The 26,923-nt window shown below is 39.3% G+C and overlaps 1 protein-coding gene across 11 annotated transcripts in view; it reads left to right on the top strand.

Annotated features, from left to right (window-relative positions):
- The window catches only part of CSGALNACT1 (chondroitin sulfate N-acetylgalactosaminyltransferase 1), a 58,653-nt gene that overhangs the window by 4,719 nt on the left and 27,011 nt on the right, over positions 1 to 26,923 (top strand). For 3 of the 11 annotated variants that reach the window (XM_085309772.1, XM_085309843.1, XM_085309754.1), the window contains exons 2-5: positions 57 to 125; positions 1,072 to 1,138; positions 3,331 to 3,441; positions 9,985 to 10,084. The gene's annotated coding sequence lies outside the window, so the exon portion shown is untranslated. The other 8 variants (XM_085309790.1, XM_085309781.1, XM_085309762.1 and 5 more) reach the window with 6 other exon arrangements.

Here is a 26,923-nt window from a genome sequence, read left to right as displayed (position 1 = left end):
GTAAGCATAAGAGTTTTAGCAGACAGTCTTCAACAGCATCCTATTCTTAAATTCAGGTAATGATCACCAGTTGGAATATGCCTGTATTTCCCCCAAGAACATGCATTTCTTATATGTCAATGTTGGTACGTATATGTGTATAATTACTCTCACCACATGCAGCAAAACCAGTTGAACAGCATGTTTATAGAAACTGTCTTTCAGAGCAATTTCCTCTTGAAGGAGCGTAGCTCATGTTAGAGGAGTGGGACTGTCTCCAGCCAGCCCTGGGAGACGATGCTGAGAGCATATTGAAAAGCTGTCTTCAGCAAAAGCTTGCCAGTTTAACAACTCTGTTCACTGTTCCTATTGCACAGTGAGCTCTTTGACGCAACAGAAAGAGCTGCCTTTTTTTTTTTTTTTTTTTTTTTTTTTTTTTTTTTTTTTTTTTTTTTGCTTCCTCTTAAATCCGCCTGGCCAATTTAAAGCCTGTAGATATATTCTCCCCCTCAGGGAGAGCTTATGTGAGGATTTTCTTTTTTAACAATTTGTTCCATGAAACCATTTTTTTATTGTTTGCTGTTAGAAAATGTTGGAGCTGAACACAAGGCTTTCATTGCAGGTCAGTGGATGAACTCTTGACCAAAGCATTTAACATTCAAGTGTAGCTTTAGGAAGCAATGTAGTTTGGGAGGAGAAGGCAAGTTAGTGAGGTTGTATCATTTGAGCCCATGTGTGTGGAATAGAAGTCTTTTCAGATCTTCAGTAACTGAGTTCTGTGTAGATGAATTTGCCATCTTTATTTTGTAGACAAATGTACCAAATTAAAATGTTTGGAAAACAATGAGATGACATCACATTTCTGTCTGTATTTTTTAGTTCCTGGATGTCCACGCTCCCTCAACATGTAATAAGCTTTTACTGAGAATTTTAAGAGCAAAGTTTTTCCCTCTCCTTTATTTTGAAAGCATTGTCTTTTTGAGTCGTTTTTTTCTTCTTCTTTTCACCAGGCTTTATTGGAAAACATGTTACTCCTGGACACATCCTGGCTGCAGGGAAGATAGTTATTTGCTATTTTGTATTTCTTTGTAGATTTCCATGAAGAGAACTAAGAAAGGATGTAGACATATTGTTAGTCTCTCTTCCAGCTGTATTTGAGGTAAGGCAATCTTCTTTCTCCGTCTCAGAAACTAGTATATGAAGTAGATTCTGTATGTTTTTCATGTGTATTTAGTGAGATTAACCTGTTGCTATTTATTCTTTTTCTCTCTGATTATAAAACATGAATATTTCTCTGTCACAAAACTGTTCCTTACTTACGCAGCACTTAAAATCCTTTATTTCAACAGTATCTGCATCTGCAGGTCTGCATATTTCTCTTTGGTAGTGTACTCTAGCTTGGGAGAATGCTTAAAAACAATGATAAAGTGTGTTTATAATTAACTTTGATTTTCTCCTCTATTATTTTCACATTAAGTGTGCGAGTGAGTGGTTTTCTTGCCCTTGATAGGCAATTCTTGTGCAAACTTTGTAAAACTGAGTTACAAATTGTTTCCACTATGAATCACTTTCCTTGTAGGATGACTTTTCTGGAAATGTTTAAGTTAATTGTTTTCAAACATACACAACGCATTGCTGGTGTGTTTTTTTTTTTTTAATAGTACTCAAAAATTTCAAAAACGTATCTAGAAAAATAGTGATTCTTATTAGGCTACTTATTTCTTTCTCCGCTTAATGTCTTAGTTATGAGAAATGTATAGCTTTCCAAGCTATTGAGTCATTATTTATGAGGATTGGTTCAGCAGGAAGGTGTCACTGCAACATTGCCCATGTGTAACTGTGCTGAAAATGGAATTTGTATGAGATACCACTGTTAGTGGCTTATGATTGTCTGGGGAATTAGAAAATACTGGTTTTTTGGTTTTTTTTCAACAATTTAAGATGTTGAGACTCCAGGAAGATAGACTTTTTTTCTACTAGTTTCTGTGGCAAGGTTCACATTTTTATAACTCAAGATTTCGACAGATGCCTTCTGTCATTTTATCACTGTTTAAATCAATCCCTCTGAATCTTTGTGGCATTTCTTACAAGGTAAAGTTTGTTTTAAGGCAGGAACGTTGTGCTGCAGATCCAGAAACCTATTTGATTTAGAAAAATCATTCTAAGTCTTTCTTATTTGGTTCCTTACATCTCTGAAACAATTTGCTGTTTGAATCCCAAATGGTATTGGGTCTGTTCAAGAGATCTGTCTTTCAGTGTTTCATCAAGAGTTCTTTTGTGTAGGATGTGTTAGGGATACAAGGTAGAGTTACAAAACTACAATGAACTGTTTTTAAGCTTATAGAGCATTTACATTCCTATACATACTTACAATGCACTCGCGTGAATAAATTAATGAAAAAGTGGGTTTAAAACATATTGAAGCTTAATTTTCTTTAATGGACATAACATCAAATATCAGTGTTCTCTGTCATCTATTTTGGGGAGTTACAAACCCATACCCTGTCAAAGTTCAAATACACAACTTATGCCTGCAACCTGTTCTCTGCTTTTTTTWAAAAAAAATCTTGTTTGCTACCACAGAAATAATGTCAACTTGAATTTGCCTTAGAAATCTAAAAATGAAGCAACATATTAAACTAATGCCATCATAACACATTTTCTGGAATGTATTCTCAACAAATGAAATGTCATCTCTCACCCACCATTGCTGGCAGAGGATGTATTAGGCTGTGTTTCTTTCCTTCTGCTCTCCAGTTTGTGAGGTATTCAGTCCTGTTTCTCAAAGGGGATCTCATATGTAACACTGATATGCTGACATTTCTACTGGCTTAACTTGAGCTTGCCTTGGTGAATTCCTTGATCTTAGGGACTGGAGTGTTCACTGCGATATCTTGCTCAGTCCCAACCATTTTGCTTACCAATGATCACTGGAAGGTATTTCTGTTTCTCCTGATGTTTATGATGCCAGCTTTCTACCTAGTCAATGCTGCAGAGATTGTGGCTTGCTTTAATTCTCCTTGAATGCAGTGAACAGTGTCAGTTAGATCTGTAATCCCAGTTACCTGGTTTGTGGATTTGCCRTACCCTTAGTTAGGAAAGGCTAGTTGTTGTCTAGTTACCCTAAATCCCATATAACTCAAGCTAGGTTAAGAGTAAATATAGTAAAAATATTTTTTTCATAACAGCTAAAGTAGGCAACGTACTTAGAAACATTTATGGAAGATATACATAAGGAATTGAAAGGGAAATGCATTTAATCTTTATATACTAGCTTATATTACTAAGGTTTCTTTGCCCCATCCTGCTGATTTGATTCTCTCCTGACAAGATGTTCTTGTTTGCATGTAGCTTGTACTTTGGGTTGCATCTCTTGGAGAGAGATTGTTCATGAGCTTCCATGAGATACCTCTCTGATGAAAGAAGGCTTCATCAAACCACATCTTTTGGAGAATACTTGAGGTAATTTTTAGATCCTTGAGGAATCTCTAATTTCTTATATCCAATTTCCTTTTCAGTGTTTTTCAGACAGCGCAGTTCTATTCTTTCATCCCCAAACCCATTTTGTTCCTCTCTTATCCAGGACAAGTTCTCACCATTATATTTAATTTATTTCATGTTCTTTGACACAGAAAAATTTCTTCAGTACTGTATGTGTCACCTGCCATACTTGACTGGCTAGTTTACCTCACGTCTCTTTAGGACATGTGGTACAATGAAAAATGTCTTTCAAGTTGGGCCTTATTCTGCACTAGTGAATGTAGTAACATAGCGTTCTGCAGAACTCTGATCAGCTTTTGCCTGACACCAAAAGCAATGACAACTTGCAATACGCTAGGTATGACTGGTTTCTAAGCATGGTCACTGTGAATAGCTACCAGGTCTTGTGGTCTGTGTACTTTGGTCTTTGAACAAGCTGTACTCTGACACTACAGGACAGAAATCTCACTCCCTTGTTAGAGTTCTGATGAGAAAGGCCAATGCGGTAGGGTTTGAAGCAAAGAGATATGGCTGGACTCAATTGTGCTACACAGCTGATCCCAAATATGTAATCAACTAGGCCTGCTCAAGATTTTCTCTCTGGGACTTTAGTTCTGGTTTCTCAGCATTGCAGTATGAAAAAGTTCTCAGTGTTTTGGGTTTTTTTTTTCCTCTTTTCAAACAAGACCTGTAACCATCCCTTCTGAAAATAGGGCATTTCTTCTATCACAGGGCAAACCACTTTTCTTGGGGCAAATAAAGCTGTCCCTACCATCAGGGTGGTCAAACAGAAGCTTTTTTGGAATGAATAGTGTAAGTCAAGTTGCCATATCTAGCTTGAGAGGGAAGGTCATATAGAGAGATGAGAGGAAATGTAGAGAGGATACATTCTAGGATTTAGTGTAGATGGGGACACATGAAATGAAAGGCTGGTCAACAGAAGTCAGTGCAGAGCTTTGTGTTACTGTCAAGGATAGACCCACTGAAGGAGGTGACAGGATAGAAAACTTGTAGAACATGGAAACTGGAGTTTGAGCACCAAATAATAAATGGATCTGAGATACACCTGGCAAACTGCTTTCCCCTTAGCTATTTAGGGTGCAAATATTTGATTCAGTTTGCCTTGTCATGTGTGCATTTTTTGACTGTGCAGCTGCAGTCTCTGTGAGGGCCTCTGAACACTATTGCAATATCACATGTAAGGAGTTATGTCTGAAGTCATATCTTGGTCTGACGAGAGGCCTTTGGCAGAATGCCATGAAGCTGGAGGGCTTGGGTGAACCCTGGTGATTTAGCTCATTCGTATAATTGTGTGGGACCCTTTCCTTAAGACTTGATTGCATTTAGGCTCAAGAATAAAGTCTTTGATAAGAAATACCATACACTGAATGTCTCCCACAGCTTCCAGGGAGCTTGAACAGCTCCATGGCAGTTGCCAACGTTTGCTTCGAAGAAATGTCATGATCTAGCATGTTGATCAAGTGGAAAATACTTTATTCCTTGTGTTATACCTTAGCTACAGCAAAGCATTGAAAGGAGGGCCTTAGTAACAGTTTTTTACTCTTTGGTTTGTTAACTGCTCATTCAGATGACAGCCATAAGTAGTAACTGGTCAAGGGTGCAGTAAGCCTTTCTTGTTTCTCATCTTCACTGGGAAACACAGATGTGACAGCCTATTCTTTTTTTCCAAAAATACTCATTTTGAGTCTCAGCTTTGAAGGATCAGCAGTGCAACCACTTTTAACCATGTTTAACTTCTTGGCTGACAAAAAGCATTGTGAACTATTTAAATTTCCTCCATGGAATGTCAAAAGAAAACCCAAAGAATGTATCTTCTTCCATTCACAGGAACCTAAGGAAGAAATATAATGCGCTGTTCTGCAAAACTAGTATTTCTTCCCTCCTACATTCTGTGTTGTACTGAAAACAATAGCTGTTTTTTTATAAAGGCAGGAGCTTTGCTCCTTCTCAGATTCAGAACAGTTACAGTTCTGTGTTTTATTCTTTTTTTGGTTCATCATCAACAGATTTATATATTTTAGACTAGATAGTAAGATGCTAACACTTTGTTCCATGCCAAGCACTGTCAAAGCCCATAGGAGTCTTGTTAAGAGTACGTTACCATAAAACATCATTCGGATCTTCAAAATTTACCTTAAACTCTTCAAAGTTACAGTTCTGCTGTCCCTTTGATCATGCTGCTGTTGAAATGAGCATGCCATTATGCCAGCTTAATTGGTGGCCTGCTCCCAGCCTGACAGAGGGGACTTGCAGTGGTGGTACTATTAATGTAGGAAGAACAACTAGGTTGCATGAAGTAACTCAGGTGTCCAGGTGAGTTCATTTTTTTGCTAATGGCATCTGTGAACTAGACTGAGCAAAATCTAGCAAAGAAGGTGGGGAGGGAACAGTAGAAGAGAACTTTACAGGAACTTTACCTTCATTAGCAGGTAGATAGAAGAGATGATAGTTTTCATTTTTATGTCTGTTCTGTGATGAAGTGGGCTACCTCTCTTTTTACATGAATAGCACAGCGTACATGTTGTGTTGCCTTGATAACAGGGAAACATAAATGAGCCACTTGGACATGTGCATCACCACTTATTTAGAAATGAAAGAATAGCAAAACAGTGTTTAAAAACTCTACTGAAGTGAAATCATCGTGGAAGAAAGATTTTTTTTCTTCCTTTTTCCTCTCCAATGTGTGACTCAAAGTGGTACTGCAGATTACTGGCAAGAAGAAATGGAACAATATGCACCCCAGTGATCTTGGAATAGTGTGCAAAGACCCCTGGGAATTGTTTCTGCTGGAGAGGGCTGAAGCAGCAGTAGGTTTCTAGCTTGCTATTTCTGAGAGACTTTTTGGTAAAGTTAAAGCTATAAATAGTTGATACAACTTAAGTCGAATAGTTCTGCTGTCTTCCTCTCCAGTATGAGAAACTGGACCAATATTTATCTGGCCCACAGCCAGATATCACTAATAATCAGCTGTTTATAATGCTTTTCAGGTTTTGATGTAATTCTCTAGCTTTCCTGTTTTATGTGTGGTGAAGGGACTTACCAAGGGCTTGTCCAGTAGGCCAGTGGCAGAACCAGAAACAGGACTTGTTTCCTACATTTCATCTCAGAGCTCTGGCTGCTAGATGATATGCTATAATACAGCCATATTTAGGAATTAGAATAACTTGATTTTTTTCAGGACTGTTGAGCCATATGTAGCTCTGCCTAGTTTAGACAGAATCTAGTAAGTGACTGCTTTGGAAAGTAAGGTCAATTAAGAATTGTGGGGTAAAATACTCAAAGCGCAGGAGTGATTGAGTATCTAAAGGGCTCCCAGACACATGCACTAAAGCAGGCAGCTTCAGTGGCTTTCAGATATTACTTTGTCCAGCTGCTTGTCATCAGTTTGTGCTTTCACTCTCATCTTGTGCTGGCATATGAACTGTGAAAAGTGAGGAGTTGTCACCTGTACTGTTATCTCTGCTACCAGTGTGATAGTTTCACTCCATCTGAGAGGGCTTCTAAGGCAGAGCATGAAGTGCAGTTCAGTCTTGAAAATGCAGTTTTGGTCCTTATATAATTTAAGATTTTTTGGATGTTTTTCCATATGAATTTAGATTTACAAGATGTCTTTGAAACTGCTAGCCACACTGATCACAACATAATTAGATGATGTTGTGTGTGCATGAAATGAGTGGTAATCACTCAGTATCAGAACAAAGGGGCTTCAGGTTGTAAAGGACACATTGTGTGCATTTTTAGTTTTATCTTTTTTTAAACCAATCTTCTGAACCTATGAATGGACTGTTAGATACCAGCTTATCCAGTCCAGAGAATGTTGTCCTTCCTCTCTCTTATTGTGTCTATATTTGGGATCTTTACCTTTGTGTATTTGACAGCTGATGTTTCCTTGACATTAAGGATGAACACATTGATACTGACATCCTTAGTAGCGGGAAACTTTAGGAGTGGTACTGATTCAGAAGGGAGGAGCTTTAACTTGGAATATAAAATGTTTTTCCCATGCGTGCTTTTAATGTGGAGCAGATACCTAAGAAAACCACTTCTTTTCAGTTTGACTGTTCTGAAGATAGATGTAATAGCTTTGAAACAACATTTTTACAGGAAAATTTTTATTATTTTATTTGCAAGAAGGTGAAGCATTTTCATTTCAGAGAAGGGATTTTAAGTTAACTTTTGGAAAACTTGTATAAAGCTACTGGTAAGACATGGTACCATGTATTCTGAAGCAAATTATCTACACTTGCTTTCCCTCATCAAATTACTATTAGATTAAAAAATTCTGAAAAGACTATATAACATACCAGAACATGGATTGAAATTGTAATAAATTAAAACTCAGAGAAATAAAAATATTTTCAATTAATCCATTTACTATGAAAGCAGTGGTTATTAGCTTAGAAGCCTATGTAGAATTTGTTTGAGTCACAGCAATAAGAAAACATCCTCAAGAAAACATCACTTATCTTCCAGTTTGCAGGGCAGTGAAAGGTGATATTATGAGATAAATGGCAGTGGTGGCATCCTGAAGTTTTCTCACACTTAGCTGAACCAAGAATATGTGTTTGTGAATGAATTAATAAACTATTCCACAAATATCCCAGCTTTCCCTGAGAATTTTTCAGGAAATGAAAAGCACTTATGTAACGTTAAAGGAATGAAAGGAAAATTTCTTTGCAGTAGAGAAGGGAAAATAGTGCTTCACTCTAAAATTCTCAAGAACTAACTTTACCAAGAAATAGTTGATTTTAATCATAAAGCAGCAACTATGAAGGTATGTTTTGAGAACATATCTTGGAACCCTGTAAGAGTACTATAATGAGATAGCGACCCTAATTTTTAGATGCAGCCAAAAAGCAGTTTAGAGCCATGCATGTTTGTACATTTACATTTGTCCAAATACAACTTTAGTACCTCCCTTGGTTCTTGGTCTGCCCATTGCTACAAGATCCAAGTAGAAGAAGCTGAAGTAGTTCACTGTAACATCCTTTGTTTGCCAGTAATTCCAGGGAGCAACGTATGTACCAAGAGTGCCAGAGCTGTATGAGATGCCTGAATGTGCACTGTACTCCACTGCAGAGAGTATATGTGAAGCCGACCTGTTTTACTAGAAGTGTCTCTTATGCTGGGGTGATGTGTTATTTGTGTTTAGTACAGGTGGACTAGTTACCTCATTTTCCTTGGATGTGGCTATGTGACAGATTTTTTCAGATTAGTGTAGGTATATAATTTTGCTCTTTGCAGATCATTTGCTTGACTTGGTGAATGGCTATCCATTTTTTTCACGCATTGATTACAATCCTTTTGTCTTTGAACAGTTAAAAAGATCAGAAGTTCTTTGTCCAAGTCAACTAAGCAGTTTCCAGCCAAGGTTTTTATCTGCTGTAACCCTATTAAACCTCAGCAGCAAAGGAGACACAAATGTCTATATTCGAGTTATAGGAATTAGGGTCTAACCAGTTCTTAGTGTTACCTCTTTTTGAGTATGACAGTCTATAAGAACTTTTGAAAAGGCTTCTGTTTTTCTACTGAAACCCCTAAGATTTTAGTGAAGTAACCCTTATTTATTTCTAACTTTGAACCTGGATATGAAGTGTTATACCATGATTTTACTTTCAGGCAACCCCAAGACATTCTTTCTGTGGACCACGTGTTCCTCTTTTGTATTGGTGTAGGATTTCCAATTATTTCCATATTCATAGAGCTCTAACTACACAGCCAATCAAAACAGGCAGGCTACTCAATGTCTTTTCCATTGCAGGAGTAATTTAATCAGGGAGTGCCTGCATTATTTTCTCAGAGAGCAGAGCTGTGCATGCCAGGTAATCTGCAACAGAATCTAGCATCTTTAATAGAAAGGTTTAGACATTTTGTGCCATTTTCTGCTTCTGCAACTTGTAATGCAGCTAATGGTATGGTCTTGATGTCTTTTCTGATATGCATATTTCAAATATGATCGGTTAGAGAGGTTTAGAATGGAAGATGGATAAATTATGGGGCTGTATATGCAGCATATGAGACTATTTTAAAGCTATGGATCCTGCACTGTAGCTGAAATAACCTAATTACTGTGGTATTTGCTTTACTGGGGTGCTGATACTCATAGAGGAGATTTAAGTCCATTTCTTTAACTTGATTCCTTTGGCTAGGAGTTCAATCCTAGAGTTTAAAAAAAAAAAAAAAAAAAAATCTTTCTGGCAGAAGTTTGTTATTGGTACGTTCCCACAGAAAATTTTCAGCTTTTGTAAAACAATTGTCAAGGGCTGGGCAAGGTAGCTTGCTACAAAGAGAATAGCAATCTCTTGCTACCAAAGAGTGTCCAAGGCAAGTGCAAACTATTTTAGGATGACTATAGGGAGAGAGAAGGTGAGGGTGGGACAGGTCTCAAAGTCTTGGTATGTTAAGTCACTATGCTGTGCTCCTTTCTTTCTACTGAGCACTATTATTTAGGTAAACATAAGCTTATGATGACAACTGCATTTTTCTGTTTGATCTTTGATCCAGATTCTCAGCTGGTGGGAACAGATTTTATGTTGGTGGAATTACCCTCTGTCAGCTGAGCATCAAGCCACCCAGGAATGCCCCTGCAAAATTTTCCTCCTCAGTAAGACTTTCCTACTTCTTGTAAGAGTTTTGTTTCCACCTTTATTTTTTCCTTTAAAAAAAAAAAAAAAAAGAAAAAGAAAAAAAGACGTGAATTCAGAGGAACTAGAGGCAAGCTGTGGCCACAGTTCCTCTCTTCTGAGTATGCATCATCATTAAGGTTTTCTGACACAATAATTTGACTAATAAAGAAATCTAACTGACATTTGAATCTGACTTTCAGTGACATATTAAAAGCTTTCATGTTGGTATAGACTTCTCTGCCTTCTTGTTCTCTCACTGCGGTTGTCATGGGTAAAGCCAGACTTTATACGTTTTTTTTCCATTCATATCTGAAGTAAGCAACCTTTCTGTTGTTTATGTCTGTGACAAAGTACTCAATGGGGAGGGGAAACAAATCCCTTTGTAGGGTTCAATATTTGACACAGATTTTGAAGAAATAGTGCTCTGCATATTAAAAAATAATGCTAGTTCTTACACAGCTACGGTTGAATTTACATTGTCAGATTTCAGATGGCTTTAAGTTCAGTGTCTAGTCTAAGATGCTTGGCAGAATTCCCATGATAGTGAAAAGAAGAAGCTGTAGTGAGTGATTGTCAACCTGTATATATATCCCACTTCTGATTTCTTTCATCCTATCTCAAAGCATAATTACAGGGGGTGTTGCCATTATTGTCTCTGCTACACTTGGAAATACCAAGGCATGGAGAGAATGACTTGCACAAGGTTGTCTAGATGTTTTCTCAAGCTTGTACTGGGGAAGAGAATTTGCTTGCATAGACTGGTATTCAGTCCTGTAACATAATCACGTATTTATCTCTCATCTACCAATTGATCAAAATGCTTTTCCAGACCAGTTTAAAGACCTTTTTGTCCTGGGAGGGAAATGAGAACCTGCACGTGGTAGCAAAAGTTCAGCAGCATTTTGGAAAATCTCTGAGATGCTGTACTTCAGTCACTTCTATGCAATGAGCGAGCTTTTTTTATTTCTTATTATGTCTTTTTGTGTTTACTCGCTCACATAAGAATATTTAAAGAGAGTTTATTCCCAGCTGAGAGGGACTGTAGTGTTACTTTTGCAGGCTGAAGTACACAACTCTTGAGTCACTGCTCCTATGCTTAGGCTATGTACTTTCTGCTTAATTTTTAGGTTGCTCTCTCTGAACCAATTAACACTGTCAGTCAAGACAAGCATTTCAGATCTCTCTGGACTGAATCAACACAGTGTTGAGTATTTTTGGTCTGAAGTGAGAGAAGCAGAGAATTATTCCCAGTTCATTTCATTTTTTTTTCTTCTTTTACATGGGACAGTTTCCTTTAAGCTGTGGCTTTTTGCTGGCTAAATATTTAACTCTTTTTCTGAGCACACGGTGTCCTTTTTCTTAATTTTGTTTTTGTTATTTAATCCAGATTGAAATGAACCTTTCACTTTGCCATTCAGTGTGTTTCAAGACAGAGAGGAGGAATTTCAAAATTGCATTGTTGGTTTTCAGATCAGAAAGAAGCTAGGACATGGTGACTTTTCAGTAGAGAATGTTTGTCAGAATTCATAGTGCAGGGGGGGAGAAGGCTGCTGACTCCATGATGTAGTGCTGAAGTCAAAATAAAGATCTGAATCTGCATTTGAATCCACATAGGCGGCAGTTAAGATTGGATTGTAGCAGGTGTACCAAGCTAAAACGGATGTGAAGATGCTTTTACTTTCATGTAGGAGAGAGTTCCCGGAAAAGATGGCTTAAAATTAATACAAATGGCTTAGGTGACATAGGAGATAACAGAAGTGAAAAGCTTCAGTCTTGCCCAGTGAATAGTTCATTTAAGACCGGAGTGCCAGGCTGGACTGTAACTTAATGGGTGCAGGTGTTTGTTCTTACGACACAGAACCGCATATAACTACACGGATGAGAAAGAAGGCATTGTTGTAGGGAAAATTTGTGACTCGTTCAGCTGAACAAAAAGCATCTTGAATAACTTCAAGAACCCTGTTATTCCAGAGGATCCCCAGTGTGGGCTGCTCCTGTAATGGCTACTTCTGTCAGTGACGGTACATTATAGCCTTTCTCACCACTTTTTACTTTATTATTCTCTTTCTCTCTTAATTTCTGAGTTACCCAACTAATTACTGATACTCTTAGTGTAAATATGAAAATACAGTCTAGAGTGACAAGACTTGAGATAGTACTGTGTTGCCATACCCCTTACCCATGCTCCCATTCAGCTGTTCTGTGATTTTTCCTTTGAAAAGACAATCTTTCGTTCGTACACCTCCAGCAGGTTTGGTGTTATTGCTGATGAAGGTAGTCACCTGCAGCTATCTGAGCTAAAGCTTAGCGAAATGAGATGAATGGGCCAAATCTCCATTCACAGCACTGTTGTGTGCCCTGCAGGTTTGGCAGATATCACTGTATCAGCTTGGTTTCTGTTTGCATAGTCAGGATTTCCGTGCCACTATAAGGAGAGATTGGTGTTTTATGGCTCGGTGGACAGATTCTAGAGAACAACTTAGTATCTTTGGAGAGCTCACAATGAACCAGGCTGTCTATCAGTCAAGTAATTTTAGTCACCCATAAGGTCACGGCCTTGAATTTAAGATCCATTTTTTATCTGTAACACTGCAGACCAATGTAGTTTATGGATTAGAATTTTCATCTTTTTTCCATCATGCAAATCTTCTTTCTTTGACCCTTTCAATAGACAGCTTGACTCTTTAGCACCCTAGCTGCTAAGCTGGCTCTTTCAGCTTGTTCAGCAGGGTTTAGACTGCAGTGTGGTTAAAGCTCTTGATCCCTTCTGGTCTGCGCAATATTTAGAGTTGCAGTCTCAGAGAAGCAAGACTGCTCCCACATACACAGAGACCTGTACATCCTGAATTCTTCCATTTATGCCCTGGATACAAAGGTGTGGAAATAAAGGGCTCCTTCTCTCATGATCAGTTTTTCCTCATGTTTGGCATCTCCTAGAGGAACATTTTTCATCCTGTGGTCTGTGGGCTTCTGGAGCACGTGAACTGCTATAGAGGTAGTCTGTGGAACGCGCCTGAAATGTAAATTCATATGTAATCTACAGCAGTGTATTTATATGATATTCCTAATGGGCTCTTTGTAAACACTAAACACTTAATGTGGTTCCAAAATAAAAATGACTTGAAAAATTGTTTTTGTCATGCCAGGGTATTTCTCTGAAAGCCATTGTCACTGCTACACTTTCTGTTCTCCTTGTCAGTTTTTGAATATTACTATTAATGCTCTAAAATGTCAGCTTGTACTGAAATCCAGTTTTCTTGACAGTCCCAGTGGACTAGAGTTTGACTCTTTGCTGAGGCAGGAGAGAGCTGTCATATGTAGGCACTTCTGCCTTTTGGTACTCTAGTCTGTATCCTCACAAATATCTCCAGGAAGCAAGCACTCACACTGAACATCTGTGTCAGTCAAGGATTTCATGGAGTTGACAGCCTCCATGGCATTCCTTTTCTTATGTTAGCCTATAATATGAGGTACTCACCACAATAATTTCATCTTTCCTGCAGCACCATAGCATATGCACTCTTGATACCCTGTACTTCATGTCTTTCAACAGTCTGTTTGACAACCCCTATTTTTTTCTCTGTTTTAATGTTAGATTAACAGTTTGTGTAACTGTACTGTGGTGTTAATTGCATTAACAATGAGTAGGGTCGCAACCCTGGACTTGAGGAGAGCAGAGTTTGGCCTCTTCAGGGACCTCCTTGGAGGAATTCCGTGGGTCAGAGCCCTAGAAGGAAGGGGCTCCAAGACAGCTGGTTAATAATATTCAAGTGTCACTTCCTCCAAACTCAGGAGCAGTACATCCCTATGAGGAAGAAGTCAAGCAAAGGGAGCAGGAGACCTGCAGGGATGTGGAAGGAGCTCCTGACAAAACTCCAACAGAGGAGGAAGTAGACAATGTGGAAGAAGGGACAGGCCACTTGGGAGGAATATAGGAAGCCTGTCAGAGTATGCAGGGATGCAGAGAAGAGGAAGGCTAAAGTCCATGTGAAATTAAATCTGGCAAAAGATGGCAAGAACAACCAGAAGGGCTTCTTCCAAGGCATCAGTAGCAAAAGGAAGAGAAGGGAAAATGTGGGCTTGCTGCTGAATGGAGTGAGTGCCCTAGTGACGAAGGATACAGAGAAGGCAGAGTTCCTGAATGCTGCCTTTACTTCAGCCTTTAATGCTAAGGGCAGCTCTCAGGAATCTCAGAGCCTGGAGACAAGAGAGAAAGTCTGGAGAAAGGAAGACTTTCCCTTGGTTGAGGAAGATCAGGTTAGAGATGTTTTTAGGGAAACTGGATATCCACAAATCCATGGGCCCTGGTGGGATGCACCCATGAGTGCTGAGGGAGCTGGCAGATGTTATACRTAGACCACTCTCTCCACCTTATTAGAAAGGCCATGGAGAATAGGAGAGGACTGGAAGTGCCTGAGGACTGGAAGAAAGCCAATATCACTCCAGTCTTCAAAAAGGGCAAGAAGGAGGACCCAGGAAAACACAGGACAGCCTCACCACCCTCCCTGGAAAGGTGATGGGACAGCTCCTGCTGGATGTCATCTCTAAGCATGTGGAGGAAAAGAATTTGATCAAGAGTAGTCAGCATGGATGCAGTAAGGGGAAATCCTGCTTAACCCATCTGACAACCTTCTGTGGTGGGATGACTGGCTGGGTAGTTGAGGGGAGAGCAGTGGACGTTCTGCACCTTGACTTCAGCAAGGCTTTTGACACTGTCTCCTGTAATACCCTCCTAGGTAAGCTCAGGAAGTGTGGGTTAGATGAGTGGACAGTGAGGTGGATTGAGAACTGGCTGAAAGGCACAGCTCAGAGTGCTGTCATCAGTGGTGCAGAGTCTGGTTGGAGGCCTGCGGCTAGCAGTGTCAGCCAGGGGTCAGTACTGGGATAAGTCTTGTTCAACGTACTCATCAGTGACCTGGATGAAGGGACAGAGTGCCTCCTCAGCAAGTTTGCTGATGATAGCAAGCTGGGAGGAGTGGCTGATACACCAGAGGGCTGTGTTGCCATTCAAAGAGACTTGGACAGGCTGGAGAGTTGGGTGGAGAGGAACCTCATGAGGTTCAACAACGGCAAGTGCAGAGTCCTGCACTTAGGGAAAAATAACCCTCGGCACTGGTACAAGGTGGGGGCTGAGCTGCTGGAAAGCAGCTCTGCAGAGAAGGACCTGGGAGTGCTGGTGGACAAGTTGACCATGAGCCAGCAATGTGCCCCTGTGACCAGAAAGGCCAATGGTATCCTGGGGTGCATTAGGAAGAGTGTTGCCAGCAGGTCAAGGGAGGTGATCCTGCCCCTCTACTCAGCCCTGGTGAGGCCTCATCTCGAGTCCTGCGTCCAGTTCTGGGCTCCCCAGTACAAAAGAGACATGGAGGTACTGGAGAGATGTCCAGCGTAGGGCTGCGAAGACGATCAGARGGCTGGAGYATCTGCCTTCTGAGGAATGGCTGCAAGAGCTGGGCCTCTTTAGCCTGGAGAAAAGTAGACTGAGGGGGATCTTATTAGTGTGTATAAATACACTAAGGGAGGGTGTCAAGGGGATGGGGCCTGACTCTTCAGTAGTGCCCAGAGACAAGACAAGAGGCAATGGGCACAAACTGAAACACAGCAAGTTCCAGCTGAATATAAGGAAGAACTTTTCCTGTGGGAGTGACAGAAACCTGGAATAGCTTGTCCAGAGAGGTTGTGGAGTCTCCTCTGGAGATACTCGAAAACCACCTGGGCAAAATTCTGTGCAACGTGCTCTGGGTGAGCCTGCTTGAGCAGGGGGTTGGACTAGATTGTCTCCCGAGGTCCCTGCTAACCTCAGCCATTCTGTGATTTTGTGATATTTGATCTTCGATGGTATGATAAATGGGGAAGAGATCTACTTTCAGATTCAGATGCAACATATATAGTCATGTGTTACGATGTTAATTTGTGTAAGGATAGGCTGAAAAACTTCTTAAAGATGGAAATTAATCATTGGTTCCCATGAAGCACCCCATTAGAGGTGCTTGGCAAAGCAGTGCTGTGGCCTGGACTCCCACACTGTGGAGAGAAACAGAATGAGGCTGACACAACTTACAAGGAACATCAGTGTGCAGGAGAGAGATCTAAATTTAAGGTTTTTAGGGTTTGTTCTTGTTTGAGTGGAAACCCCAGGAGCTCAGTTAGGAGTTTGGAGTGCTGGGTTGGGGTTGGCTTTTGGCTGTAGAGCAAGTGCAAAGCCAGGTCAAAGGATCCTTCAGAAAAAAAAAAAAAAAAAAAAAAAAAAAAAGAAAGAAAGATTCTTCCAGATGTCTTGTAGGCTATTTAGGTCATACTTTGATCTTACCTTTCAGGCTCTGTTGCTGCTCGAATCTGGCTGACCATTGCAGTGGGAGATACAGGAGGGAAATTCTGTTGGGAAATGAACAGTGATATCTTTGACTCAACTGTGTCACCTGACAGAGGGGGAAGAGTTTCTAAAGCACAGGAATATGCTTCTGGAGTGCAAGGCAGAATGGCTAGAAGTGTGTGTGAAGACAGGAGGCAGGATGGTAACACATATGTAAGATCAGAAAGAAAGGCTAAGCTTTATAAGCAAAGATGTGTAGAGACATATCTTTTCTGATGCCTGTTTTTGTTTTAATGTTTTATCTTTTTTAAAAAAAAACTCTCTTGTCTTATTAAGTTTCAGCGAACAAATGAAAAATGTTACCTTTCTGATGTAGCTTGGCTGAGTCACTCTGTTTCATAACCATCATAAGCGCCCAGAAAGTTTTTTGTAGCTGAATTTAGGCCTGTTTGGGACTGACTGAGGCATGCGTGGTGAAGAGAGGAGTGCTAGAGCTTCCTGACCCAGCCGGAGCTGAGAGGTTCCTTACTTGTAGAAGCTGCAACGGAGAGTTAGGAGTGTCTTGAATAAGATATCCCTACTGTGGATATCACTGTGCTTCAGAATCCCCTCCGTCCTGCTCATGGTCCAGGCTTTTTGTGCACTCTCTAAGACTCTCTTGATGTTCTCCACAGATATGTAGATCTTAAATGCGCTTTTCTTTTTCTTTTTAATTCAAATATATTTCAGAATCTAAGCAGTTGCTTTCATTCAGCAAAACTTCTTCAAGCTATGTATATCAAAAAGCTTTGCAACTCTGTAGCTGGAAATCTACTCAGCCAACTTCTTCACATTGCAGGGGTTTTTTAGCRAGATTGAGACATCGTGATTGGAAGTTGTTTCTCACAGAAGCCCTCTTTTTTGTTTACTTGTTTTCTCCTTCCTTTTCTATGTGYTTTTACAGTCCTTTGCAAAGGAAAGAGAGTCGTGTGTCCCCATCTCAGGTATACCAATGCTAGTTGCCATATTCAGGGAGTGCTTGAGGGCAGCACAAGCTACATGGTAATTCAGTCCTTTCCAGTTACTAGAATGAAGGTTTGGGGTTTAATGTGTGCTCTGTGTGTTCGCAAGTCAGCGGCTTCTTTGCACTTAGGGGTATTTGAAAGGGGCCTGTGTGCTCAGCACCTGAAAATCAGAGCCTATAAATAGCCAGTTGCATTAAGAAATCTAGACTGTGCTGCTTATTTATTTTGAATATAAATATCATCTTGGCAAGCAATACATCTCTTGCATATACAAAACATGTAATTTGATCTCTGAGCTTAAATGGCGTATGCTTAGTAATGAATTTTAAAGTTTTCTTTCTGTTCTCTGATGAACATGTGCCTGTAATGTAAAGGCAAAGCAAGTTTACGTTCTTTGAACTGCTTTCAAATTTGCTGTTAAAGTGTATGCATTGAGCTAATTGTAGGGGTGTGACATTTTAAAAATGAATGAATTACTGGGAGAAAAGGATCTGGTTATGACAATTTTCAATGAAGTTAGCATATGGACTGTCCTAAATAATGGCTTCTGGTTTTGGCGTATTGTCAGATGGTCTGCTGACAATGTTCATTAATAGCAGTTACTACCAGTTACTGATATTTTGGACTGATACAATACTTGATGATGAATCAATGCCAGAAAGACAGATTGAGATTTTGTAGTTATGCTGTTTTGAATCTTAGAAAGAATTTTAATACCTTTCTTTTTCTTTAAAGTGAAATCAAAACCTCCACAATAAATCACTATGATATTTAGTAATAATAAAATTTTTCTTTGTAGCTCATAGGTAGATGCTGTCTGTGATCTTTTTCTTCCCTGCTTCCTCCCCCTCCCCCCTTCCCCCCGAATGGATTTGGGAAATAAGACAAGTTCCAAATGTCCTAGGGCCTGGGTAAATAAATAAATTTTACCTGATCAGATTGATAGCATTCCGGAATAAATTTGGGGAAAAGTTATTAAGAAAGTTTGCAGGAAAAAAATAGCAAAGTGTAAAATTAATGTATCCAGCTGTTATGCTCTGAAAATTATTTTTATGTTATGCCTGCTCAGCATTTGAAATTAAAGTATGAGGATAAGTGTGGAAGAGTTTGCTCTCAATCATTAAAATTGACTTCTTGTGTTTTCAGTAAGAAACTGAAATGTGTAAATTCTTTCTGATCTGATTTTATCAGAGGCTACTGAAGTTCACTATCATGTTCTTCATCTGCATTACCTCCTCACTAGATAAGTGTTTGTTTTCTTGGTGGTGTTTATGTTATTTTATCTCTTGCACAAGTAAGCGTGCCTTGATAGTTTTGTGCTACAGTAGAACTAGTATTACTGGTTACAAATGTTCCCGTTCTAGTGCAATATCTTCGTTAGCTTAGAATTCCTTGGAGGAATCCTCAGTTCTAAAGGGTGTTATCCAGTGTCCATCAAAGTCATATCCTTTTGGGAGGATGTTTTTGGTTTTTGCATGTTTTCATGGCTCTCTTAAATGAAATGTAAATTCTAGCTCTACTTTCACGATGTACCTTCTCCTTATAGCAAGTCCTTTGTGTAAAATAGCCTGACTGTTCAGTGTTTTAGTTGCGTGAGACATATTTTATCACAATTTAGTTACATTATTCCTACACTGGTGAAAAAAGACCTGCTCTGTCACAGTCATCTCCCCTTTGAAAAAGTCCTGGTCCAGTTGGCCCAGCTGTGGATTCATTGTTTCCCAGCTGAGATTGGAACAGGTATTTATAAGTGCAGAATATGGGGAAGCTGAGATCTTTAAAACTACGCACTTTTGGCATAGAAAGTTCTTAAGCTGAAGGAGCTGGTCTGTCTTCTGAGGGTTTGGTGGAAGCATTTGCTTGTAATTTTGTGACTTTTGACAGCCTTGCAGACCTAAATGGATGAAGCCTGAGAGCTGAYCTCTGTAATGGACAATAGTCTGCACGCAGTGGCCTTGTTCCAAAGTGTTGATTTGGGCTCAGATGGTGCTGTTTTGTCAGTGCTTGTGAGCACGAGTAGTAGAACTTTGTTAATGTCTTTGCAGGCCATAAAGTATGCTTCTAAGAAATGCGGGATTGCATGGGCCTCTAATGGGGTGTGTTCTCGAGAAACGGCTCTTAGCTTGAATTACTCTGAAAAAAGAAGCTGCCTAAAAACAAGTTTTTCTACCCATTACGGAGATATTTTGCTTTTGCTTAGTTATAAAGGACCCTCATGTGCAATTCAGCAGCTCAGGAAGCTGCTTCTCCGCTGCCCTTTTTCTCAGGGTTACACCTGTGAATCCCGTTTTCCCATGCTAATGGATACAGAAGAGCACATCCTATAGTTGCAACCTGGATTCTTATCTGTAGGTGTAATCCTCAGACCAGAATTTCCCACTTAAAAAGGAGACTGACTGTATTCAGAGGGCATGAATTTCTAGGGGCATCTCACCTGGGAATTAATTGGAGCAGTGGGTAGAGCCTCAACCCAGGAAAAGGTGCACGCCTCAAATATCAATCCTGAGGGTGTGCACTTCTTGCTAATAGGAAGTGCAAAATGATGCTATGAGATCCTGACCAAGGTGTTGACCTTGCATCTGCTCCTCAAATTCCTTCTCTCTAGCCTGGAATGACATATCCATGTGAAATTCCAAGACCTGCTAAGAGCTTAGGAATTTTGCTATGCAGCTACAGTGTGTGCACACATTAGTTTTAGGCTCCTAATGCTGAAGGCTAAATGTTTGACGAGGTTCTGGAGGAGTTTTGTTACCCTTTTTCCTTTGGGCTGGAGTCATAGCTGAATACTTTACTTAAAAACTAAGTCTCAGAGCTGATTGCCAGTACCAGTTTCAGTAGACCAGCCACAGCCTTTGAAAGGATGTATTTGTCTGTTACAGAGAATGAGAAATTATGCACCAGTTTCTGATTTTTGATGTCTTGGTGGTGCAGTAGGTGCACCGAGGGCCCAGCAGGATCTGACTTCCACTGTGCTGAGTGCTGACCAGTAAGGAACATCATTGTTCTGGAGACATTTACTATGTAGAGATAAACAATAGTTAGAAACTGGGAGAAGTGCTTAAGGAGTTGTAGGAATCTGCATAGCTTTCACCTGGAGCAGAGCATGCTGCCTGGGAGCTGGTCATTCTGAGGAAAGGCAGTGAGGCCCCACATGGAGCAATATTGCATCTCTGACATTGTGGATGATCATGGCAATATTTGCTACTTGAACTTGGGACAAGATGGTTTTATTTAACTGTCTGTTCGCAATAGAGTCTAACCATCTTTTTCTTTTATCGACAAATTGCTTTTCTATCCATATGGTATGTTTTGCTGTTCTAACAACTTCTCAAAGAATTGCTATTTTTAGACCTATAATAATGGATGTATGCCTGACTCTTCAGCTAGCAAGCAGCTTGTTAACTCAGATTGGTGCCTGTTTTTTGTATTTTATGTATTTAGAATCAATTATACATTTTGACTGAGATAGAAGTTTTCAGATAAAGCAGAAACAGGCATATAAAACCAAAGGGGAGGTCAAGAACACCTATTTTTCTTTAGTTATATCCTTTTTCCTTTTCTTCGGGGTTTTTATCATTCTGTTATTCATATTTCAGTGTATATGTGCTGTATTTCTGAAAATGYTAGGTTTATTGGCTGCAGTGTTACATGTTGTTACTGGTGTTCTGAGTTGTCCTAGCAACTGTCCAATCTATAAGGACTGTTCTTGTAGGCCTAGGTCCCAGCTCTGTGTAGAACTTACTTTACTTCAGTTTCCAAAAGTATTTGGGAGCCAAGTATATCTTGAGTGCGCTGGGCTTACTGCAGATGTTGCCATACTGTTGCACTGTACAGGTTGTGTGATGTCCAGAAATCCTACACAAGCGTCTGAGGCAGGAAAAAATGGGTAAGCAGTAGGGCTGTGGATTCCAGAGGAGCAATGAGGAAATAGAGCATTTTCCTAATTAGGATAGGATGCTTCTGGTGTACATCTGTTTTAAAATGTGAACTTACACTTTAGGGAATAGGCTGACCATCCAAGCAACAAAGAATACAAATATTTCTCTGATACAATGTATTTTTTTCCATTTTCTGAAGCACCTGATATCCTCTGAAGGAGGCAATGTAGAACATCAAATGAGTGGCTGATCTGATCCATTCTGTCAAACAGCTTCTCTTACCTATATTTTTCTTGGAATACACAGGGATTTCCCTCAGCTTCTCCAGGTTTACTGATGGCAGATTTTTTTCAGGCTTTTGATGCAAATTCAAGTTGAGTTGATTAACTCTCTCTTCTGCTATATATTCTTGAATAAACAGCCATGGTCATCTGTGCATGATCTTACCTAAAGCTTAAAAATTACCCTTTCTATGTGAGTTTTGTTTAAACCAGGTGTTAAGTTGCTTTTTTAATTTGCTCCATTTCCACATGCTGATGCAATATGCTCTGATTTCATTCTTTCCTACAGGACCTTTCAACTAGCGTTTTCCAGCTAGTATCTTCCCCCAAGAGTTGCTGGCTACTGTTTACTTCCCTTCCTCTCCTAAGACAGAAAGTGTTAAATGCTCTTGACCTTTTACTCTTAAGATCCTGGTCCTGGAAAATTCAGCCTGTTAAATTGACTGTAGCTAGGCGAAGGAGACACTTCCCCATCAATAGCAGAACCATTATTCTTTCAAGAAACATTGATGTATTTGTTGTTCACCATCTTTTGTTGCTGTTTTGCTTCCTGCTACATCTTCTCAATAGCCCTCGTTGAATTAATTCTACGCTAATAGAACAATTTTCAAAAAAGAAGCTGGTGAAGGTATAACAATAAAAGAAATATAAGTTTCACCCAATTTCTCTAGAATCCTTCAAATATTTCATTAGTATGACAGGATTTCCATCTCTGAAGTGTGAGGTTGTAGAGACTTGGTTCGTATTTACTCCTCAGCTGAGTGTTAGTGCTTATTAACAATGACATTAATAGGAATAACCAGTTACTAGTATGAAGACTTCAAACTTTTAGTCCTATAATCCGGAATGTGTTACACAATGATAGTAAAGCCTCCACAGGTGTGAATAAGACACAAGGTGCACATCTAAGAGATTACAGAAAACATCCAGTTTTCTTTTTTCATAGGTTAGAAAACAGGCAGAAGAGAGGTGGTTTGGGGGCGGTAATATTTTTCTCTGAATTAAACTGCTATGAGTTCTCTTTGCAAACAGTATGATGCTATATTCTCCAGAGAAATGTATTAAAAGAGGCGAGAAAGGAGGAATCTGTAATGGTATAGCAGCAATTCCCCCTTTTTACTTTGTTAGGYCGTTTAGGTGTGCCAGCACATACTCTAGCCAATGTTTGTTAAAATAAAAAATAATGCTACCATTTGCAGGCAGGTTTCCATATGAACAGAAACAAAGACTCAGTAGCACAAAGCTTCATCTCAAATGGAAATCTCTTTTCTTCAAAAATTCTGGTAGGTTATGAGGATTATGGTTTTTTTCTATTACTGTTTTTTGAAAAGCTTCATATATGCTTCTTTTTTTTTGGACACTGCTTGCTTTAAAAAGAATTACTAACCTAAAAAGTTGGATTTACCTCAACTTGGAGACTGAATTGTTAAATCAAAGCAAGCCAGGTGCCTTTATGGTAGAATGCTAAAAAGAAAATTGTTACACTGTAAGTTCATGCTGTGTGAGTGTTATTTCTTAAGTTTCTGTGAAATGTCTTGCTTTGCTTCTGATTGCAAACTGAAGTGGTTGTTTTAAGAGATGTGCTCTTTGGAACCATTCAGGAAATGCTGACCTGACTGCAGGGTGTGCTTCTCCTATGTAACAAAAGAGGAAAAAAAGCCAGCTTTTACTGGCAAGGGAAACTGGCTTTACTTATGCCATCAATCAGCTCTAGGTCAGAGAACCAGGATGCCTTTTATGTGAACTGTAAACATTCAACACATTTCTAGCTGATCCGCTGGTTTTTAAGAGTTGCTGAAAATTTTGCAATAGTTATAATTAAAAACTCCATAGTAAACTACAGCTTTAATCCCAGATACTATTAGAATCCAGTGAGGAAAATGCAATTTTTTGATGACTGATGTCATTTATGTTGCTTTAAATTAGTGTTTAAGGCACCTGTAAATGAATATACCAGACTATTTGTTTGAATTGAGATAGTTTGTAGCATTGTTAAATAGGATTTAACTTAGAAGCTTAAATCCTATTTTCAGTATGATTTGAGGATCAGAGCTGAAATTTTAAATTGGCACTGAAATGAGTTTGAGCAGGTGTCTCATTAACGCTTAAAAATGTGACTTGGATTGCTTAACTGCACACTATAAAAATGCCTTGAAATTCTTCTTAAAACTAAAATAATAATAATTTTGTCTTAAAGCCATTTGATCAAAACCCATGTTTTTTGTGGGCCTGTGCCCATACTGGCATTCTTCAAGAAAACCCAGAAAACCCAGCATGAAGTGAAAAGTTGAAGCACTACACTATATTTTCATAAGTTAAATCAAAGTAGACCATCTCAACCTATTGAAAGATTTTATTTCAAGATAAGTCCATATAAGTGATAGAATAGCACACAAAGATTAAATGTCTTCATTTGATTGAAATTAATCAACTGAAGTAAAACTTTGTAAGACAGATGTATTTTACAAGATACTTTTTAACTTTATGATTGTATTCAATTTTTGTCTTTTTAAATTTCTTTTTGGAAGAATTTCATGATCATATAGTCAGACTGTACTATATTAAATGTAAAAAAGCCTTCCTTTGTTTTTCGTGGACCTTTTCTGCTCAGACTTTGCTGTAATTTATCTATTTAAAGTCCAGTAAGAATGAACTGGCTAGCATAGTGATAAAAATGAAGTAGGCAAGATTCAAATATTATGCAAGGCCTGAATAAAAAAAATTGAACGAGATCTTTGAAGCTTTCTCTGAGGGGATTTTTTTTTTTTTTTTTTTTTTTTTTTACTGAAACAACTTAAAACTTGGGCTTTTCAAAGAGTTACTAGGAGATTGTTTCAACGTATCAAGAAAATGTTGGGTCTTTGAACAAAGCCACATATCAAAACGGTGGCAATGAACTAAATGGGACTCTGTGGCTTGTGTTGTTTTATCGTAAGTGCAAACGTGGAGGAGGAAGGAAATGTGGGGCTGACTCAGAGACTGGCCTCTTCCTGTCGGTCTGTACTGACCAGACTGATGGAGAAATGCCTGTCAGGAGAGCTGGGGGTTGGTACCTGAGCTTTGATGGCTGTTAGTGCTACTTGCTTTAGAGCTGTGTATAGAACCTGGGTAACATGTCTCAGTAGCAATTAATTCCTGGCTCCTCTTGTCATCTAAGACTTGATTTTCTTTTATAATGTAAGCTAAATGGGAGCCATGTATTTGTTTTTACCCTGGGAAAGTCTTATTCACATAAGATAACGTCCTGATTTTTTTTCTCTTTTATTCTAATTATTTTATTTGAAGTACTGCTTTGGTATCAAACTAACTAGCAAGCCTCATTTGAAGAACAAGGAACAAAGAGAACAAGTTAGGGCCAGGTATTACCATGAGAATAGAGCAGTAGAATGTGGGAGCCAGATTGCTCTCCTCAGTCCTCACATGCTTGATTCAAAAGGGAGGAAACTTGCTGTGTTGCTGGCCCCACTGGAGCTACCAAAGTTTAAGCCTACTATGTCCAGCTGGTACTGGTAGGCTTCTACTGCACAGAAGATTGCTGATGGGGAGTGGGAAAGGGCAGTCTCCAGGTTGGACTGGATTGTTCAAGCTTCTTAAAACTATGTTGTTATGTTATAATGACTTTTTATAAGCTAGGAGTCATTGTTATTTTATTACTTAACACCTTTGCTCAAAGTGGTGGACTTTTAATTGCACTTCACAGGCTCAGCTGAAAGGCTAGTCCGATGGCAGGTAAATGTATGCGTGCATATAGAGCCCTGACCAAAGCAGTGCTAGAAAAACAGTAATGCACATACAGTGCTTTCCATTCTGCACCTCAGGCTAGCTAGATTTTCCTGGTTTTGAACATGACATGTCACGCACGTTTGCATATTTATCAAGGGGTAAAAAGCTCTCATATGCTTAATTAGGTACATGCTAAATCCTTCAGTCATTCATGGCCCTCATCATGGATCCGTGCACATGTACCAGCCTCCAAATTTCATCAAAAGTCTGTCTCTGGTATTATGGGATGTACAGTTGGCTAGATCCCTTGGACTTCTGGCACAAAGTGACATTAATATGTTCAATATACCAAAAATATTCTTCAAGTAAGAAAGTATGTGACAGAGAGGAAGAAATGGGTCTAAAATCTTGAGCATTCCTAGTGTGTCCCTACATGGGTATAGCTCCCTTCATTTCTCTGGTGGTGGTCAGTTTTCTTTTGCCTGTGTAAATCACTGACCATTTTGGAGGAAACATTGCAAAGTGAAGGAATGGCATTTTTCCAAGTCCTGTCTTAAATGGATGAGCAAAAGTTAGCGTGTTATATGTGTATATGACCCCTATGTATGTGTATAGGGGTTTTATTTTCAGTGCGTCTTATGATGCTGACTCTTTGAGACAGTTCAGAAGCTGACATAGCTTGAAGGTGTTTTTAAACTGAATTTAGCTTTTCTGGAAGCCTTCTATAAGCAGAATGGCTATTGACTTAGATCTTAAAAACAAATAAATTAGGGTAGTATCTGTTAGGTATTCTCTGGATGGAACATGTCCTTTTCTGTTAGCTAGTTCCCTGCAAAAAGCAACCGTTCTCAGTTAGCATATTGGTAAACTCAATATAGCATACGGCTGTTGCAGCCTGCTCTGCCTTGGGTAAGCTGCTCCTCATTGGCAAGTTTACAGAACTGAGATGGTATTTATTAATGCCCGTATGAAATCAAAGGATGAGACCAGAAGGTGATAGTTTTCTAGCAAAGATAGATAACAGTTGGATATCTTAGCTGTCCAGCACAATGGTTAATTCTTACGACTGGCAACTATGTCAGTTTGTTAATTTACTCTTTAAGAGATCAGGCTGAACTCCACGTCAAGCCAAATGCACGTTTGTCATCTCTGTTTTAGCAAAGTTAAAAACACTTTTGGAGCAGCAGCCTTCCTAAACCTTCAGATCAGAGCTTGCCAATGAGAAATAGTCCTAAGAGAGAAGCATCATAATTGTTTCTCTCTTGTGTTAGCACAGAGTCAGTATGTGTGAGGCACAGCATCTCTGAAGCAACAGTGCACACTTGTCATCTGTTCTCGGCATTTTGTCTTGGGAGTTTGACAGGGGATGTGAGCTGTAACATTCTCTGATAGAGGATAAACAGAGTGAGTAATGGCAGCTTCCAGAAAAGTTTGCACACACATCGGCTTCCAGAGCCAATGCTTTCTGGCATTTTTGGTTACTACATGAGAGGAAGCGGACAAGGTTATGTTTCCTTGTGTTGAGCAGAGCATTTTGCCTGCCTTCCTTTGTTGCAGCTACAGCTTTGAAACACTATGTACGCCTGGTGACTCATGGGGAAACAATCTGGGCAGGTTC

This window comes from Rhea americana, unplaced genomic scaffold, assembly GCF_003343005.1.
Source record: "Rhea americana isolate MKP2758 unplaced genomic scaffold, rheAme1 scaffold_107, whole genome shotgun sequence".
NCBI lineage: Eukaryota > Metazoa > Chordata > Aves > Rheiformes > Rheidae > Rhea > Rhea americana.
This window is presented reverse-complemented; position numbering and strand designations above follow the sequence as displayed.